Source organism: Sciurus carolinensis, chromosome 11, assembly GCF_902686445.1.
Source record: "Sciurus carolinensis chromosome 11, mSciCar1.2, whole genome shotgun sequence".
Classification (NCBI taxonomy): Eukaryota; Metazoa; Chordata; class Mammalia; order Rodentia; family Sciuridae; genus Sciurus; species Sciurus carolinensis.
In genome coordinates, this window is record NC_062223.1 from 21,618,254 (window position 1) to 21,623,100 (window position 4,847).

The window sequence follows — 4,847 nt, forward strand, 5'->3', positions numbered from 1 at the left end:
AAGTCCACTTGAGGACTTTAATTGATAAAATAGTTCTAATTGTTTCATGTGTATAATTAGAAAGCAGGCTTGTTTCCAAGACAAAGCATATATAACCTCAGGTAATGACAAATTCATTGTGGAATAGTAGTTTCCACATCAGTGATAAGAAGGCTACAAATATATAAAACTAAGGGTTTAACTATAAGGTTCTCCCGCCTCTTCTCTGGGAAAACACCAGATGGTGGATGATGCCGGTGCAGCAGGAGGGCCCAGGGGCCCCAGAATGGGTGGCCCCATCGGCTTCCGCGGAGACTTCAAGCAGTCTGCCAGGCGGAGGCCACAGCGCTCACAGAGGCAAGGCCGAAGACAAGGAGTGGATCCCTGTCACCAAGCTGGGCCGCCTGGTCAAGGACATGAAGATCAAGTCCTTGGAGGAGATCTACCTCTTCTCTTTGCCTATTGAGGAGTCTGAGATCATCGACTTTTTCCTGGGGGCGTCACTCAAGAATGAGGTTTTGAAGATCATGCCTGTACAGAAGCAGACTCGTGCTGGCCAGGGACCAGGTTTCAGGCCTTTGTAGCTATCAGGGACTACAATGGTCATGTTGGACTGGGAGTAAAGTGCTCCAAGGAGGTAGCCACAGCTATCCGAGGGGCCATTATCCTGGCCAAGCTCTCCATTGTTCCTGCGCAGCGAGACTACTGGGGGAACAAGATTGGCAAGCCTCACACTGTCCCTTGCAAGGTGACTGGACGTTGTGCTTCTGTGCTGGTGCGGCTCATCCCTGCCCCCAGAGGTACTGGCATTGTCTCAGCCCCTGGGCCCAAGAAGCTGCTGCTGATGGCTGGTATTGATGACTTCTGCCAGGGGCTGCACTGCCACCTTGGGCAATTTCACTAAGGCCACCTTTGATACCATCTCCAAGACATACAGCTATTTGACTCCCGATCTCTGGAAAGAAACTGTGTTCACCAAGTCTCCCTATCAGCAATTCACTGACCATCTTGTGAAAACCCACACCAGAGTCTCTGTACAGAGGACCCAGGCTCCAGCTGTGGCTACAACATATGAGTTTTTATACAAAAAAAAATAAAGTGAATGAAACCTGAAAAAAAAAAAGGTGCTCTCAAAGAAAGTAGAAACATACTTTTCTAATTAAATTGATCTCAATGTATGATAAATAAAGGAAACTGAAACTGACATGAAAAGTTACACCAAGTTTGTTTCCTACATTTAGCACAGTAACCCAAAGAGACTTGAGCTGTGTTATGCATCTTTAATTATTCAGTGTGCCATATGCTCACAAGTGGTTCTATATATTCATTCAACAAGTTTTTCCTCAACGCAGGCAGGTTGTCTTGCTTGTCACTAAAACCATTTTCCTTAAGATCTACTTGATACTTTAAACATATAAAGAAACTCTCAGTATGAGTAACCTATACATAATACATATACGTACATACACAGGAGTTATGGAAAGAAGATGCTTAATTTAGACTTACCCAGGATTCAGTCACCTAAGGAAGAACCCTTGTCTTGTAGCTATCTTCCACCTATTTTTACATTTTTTATCTTTCCCTCATCCACCACACTGAGTTCCATGAATAGTAAATACAGGGACTTGGATCTACTCTTACTAGTGCTGCTGCTTCTACTATTATTTAGAAGAGCAGTATATTTCCACTATCATGAACCTTTATCAGGTTTCTTTCCAGGCTATGTCTTTTTTTTTTCCTTTTTTGTTTTTGAAACAAAGCTTTCAATAATATTTAGAAACAGTCATATCAATATTCAATAATAATCATGTGGAAGTATTATTCATGCATGATAAAATAAATATCTAGTACAATAATCTTTGACTCGTAAAACTCTATTACATGTGAGACTTGATGCAATTGAGTTATGATAAAACAAATGGTCAGTGGTAATGCTTTATCATAGTATTGGTAAAACTATTAGCAACTAGGCTTATGTTCCAGATATCTGGCTTGTGTTGACTGAATATATGGAAAGGTTTTATCCAGAAAAAAATATAATAATATAGGTTCAAGGACAGTAATGACATCAGTTTCAGAATATTGTTTGAGAAACTTGAAAGACATTGAGAAATGAAACCATTTTGGGTTTAGAGGTAGAATGTGTCTCAGAGATTCTTAGCTGTCTTGATTAGTCAGTAACACATTAATGTTTCACAGTGTGTTAAATAAAAAAAGACCTGTGCTGAAATTCAGAATGTTTAATCAGTAATGAGGTCTAGTGCACATATGTACATTCTCTCCCATACAGTTCTCCTTGGCCTTCCTTGGCGTCTTGGACTAGGCTCACTTCCCATACCAAACTCCACAGATGCTCAAGTCTTTCAGGTAAAGTGTGTAGTACTTGCGTATAACTTATGTGTATCCTCTCATGCACTTAAAATCATTGCTTAAAATGTAACTCGTAATTACTTGTAATACCTAGTGCCAGGCAAATGGTATGTTATAAAAACAGAAACTTCTCCAATACCTGGAGACTAAATAATACACTATTATATGATGAATGGATAACAGAAGACATCAGGAGGGAAATAAAAAAATTCTTAGAAGTAAACGAGAACAAAGACACATCATATCAAAATCTCTGGGACACTATGAAAGCAGTACTTAGAGGAAGATTTATTTCATGGGGTGCATTCAAAAGAAGAAGTAGAAATCAACAAATAAATGACTTAACACTACAGCTCAAAGAGCAGACCAATACCAAAAGAAGTACAAGACAGGAAATAGTTAAAATCAGAGCCGAATCAACGAAATCAAAACAAAAGAAACAATCGGAAAAATTAACAAAATAAATAGTTGGTTCTTTGAAAAAATAAATAAAATTGATAAACCCTTAGCCACACTAACAAAGAGAAAGAGGGAGAAAACTCAAATTACTAAAATTCGGAATGAACAAGGAAACATCACAACAGACACGAGTGAAATACAAAACATAATTAGAAGCTATTTCGAAAATCTATACCCCCAAAAAAAGAAAACCTCGAAGACATCAACAAATTTCTAGAGACATATGAATTACCTAAACTGAACGAGGAGGACATACACAATTTAAATAAACCAATTTCAAGCAATGAAATAGAAGAGGTCATCAAAAGCCTACCAACAAAGAAAAGTCCAGGACCAGATGGGTTCTCAGCCGAGTTCTACAAAACCTTTAAAGAAGAGCTCATTCCAATACTCCTCAAACTATTCCATGAAATAGAAGAGGAGGGAACCCTCCCAAACTTGTTCTATGAAGCCAATATCACCCTGATACCTAAACCAGACAGAGACACATCGAGGAAAGAAAATTTCAGACCAGTATCCTTAATGAACATCGATGCAAAAATTCTCAACAAAATTTTAGCAAATCGCATACAAAAACATTAAAAAGATAGTGCACCACGATCAAGTGGGTTTTATCCCAGGGATGCAAGGTTGGTTCAACATTCAGAAATCAATAAATGTCATTCACCATATCAACAGACTTAAAGTTAAGAATCACATGATTATTTCAATAGATGCAGAAAAAGCATTCGATAAAATACAGCATCCCTTCATGCTCAAAACACTAGAAAAAATTGGGGTAGTGGGAACATTCCTAAACATTATAAAGGCAATCTACGCTAAGCCCATGGCTAATATCATTCTAAATGGTGAAAAACTGAAAGCGTTCCCCCTAAAAACTGGAACAAGGCAGGGATGCCCTCTTTCACCACTTCTATTCAACATCGTCCTTGAGACTCTAGCCAGAGCAATCAGACAAACCAAAGAAATTAAAGGGATACGAATAGGAAAAGAAGAACTCAAACTATCCCTGTTCGCTGATGACATGATTATATATTTAGAGGAACCTGGAAATTCCACCAGAAAACTTTTAGAACTCATAAGTGAATTCAGTAAAGTAGCAGGTTACAAGATCAATGCTCATAAATCCAATGCATTTTTATACATAAGTGATGAATCTTCAGAAAGAGAAATTAGGAAAACTACCCCATTCACAATAGCTTCAGAAAAAATAAAATACTTGGGAATCAATCTCACAAAAGAGGTGAAAGACCTCTACAATGAGAACTACAGAACACTAAAGAAAGAAATTCAAGAAAACCTTAGAAGATGGAAAGATCTCCCATGTTCCTGGATAGGCAGAATTAATATTGTCAAAATGGCTATACTACCTAAAGTGCTATACAGATTCAATGCAATTCCAATTAAAATCCCAATGATGTACCTTGCAGAAATAGAGCAAGCAATTATGAAATTCATCTGGAAGAATAAAAAACCTAGAATAGCTAAAGCAATCCTCAGTAGCAAGAGCGAAGCAGGGGGTATTGCAATACCAGATCTTCAACTCTACTACAAAGCAATAGTAACAAAAACAGCATGGTATTGGTACCAAAATAGACAGGTAGATCAATGGTACAGAATAGAGGACATGGACACAAACCCAAATAAATACAATTTTCTCATACTAGACAAAGGTTCCAACAATATGCAATGGAGAAAAGATAGCCTCTTCAACAAATGGTGCTGGAAAACTGGAAAACCATATGCAATGGAATGAAATTAAACTCCTATCTCTCACCCTACACAAAACTCAACTCAAAATGGATCAAGGACCTCGGAATCAGACCAGAGACCCTGCATCTTATAGAAGAAAAAGTAGGTCCAAATCTTCAACTTATTGGCTTAGGATCAGACTTCCTTAACAGGACTCCCATAGCACAATAAATAAAAGCAAGAATCAACAACTGGGATAGATTCAAACTAAAAAGCTTTCTCTCAGCAAAGGAAACTATCAGAAATGTGAAGAGAGAGCCTACAGAGTGGGAGAATATCTTTGCCAA

General features: G+C 38.1%; 1 pseudogene; it reads left to right on the forward strand.

The window, feature by feature from the left end:
* The first annotated feature begins 220 nt into the window (after positions 1-220).
* Positions 221-1,077, forward strand: LOC124960535 (40S ribosomal protein S2-like; annotated as a pseudogene).
* Positions 1,078-4,847: the final 3,770 nt, after the last annotated feature.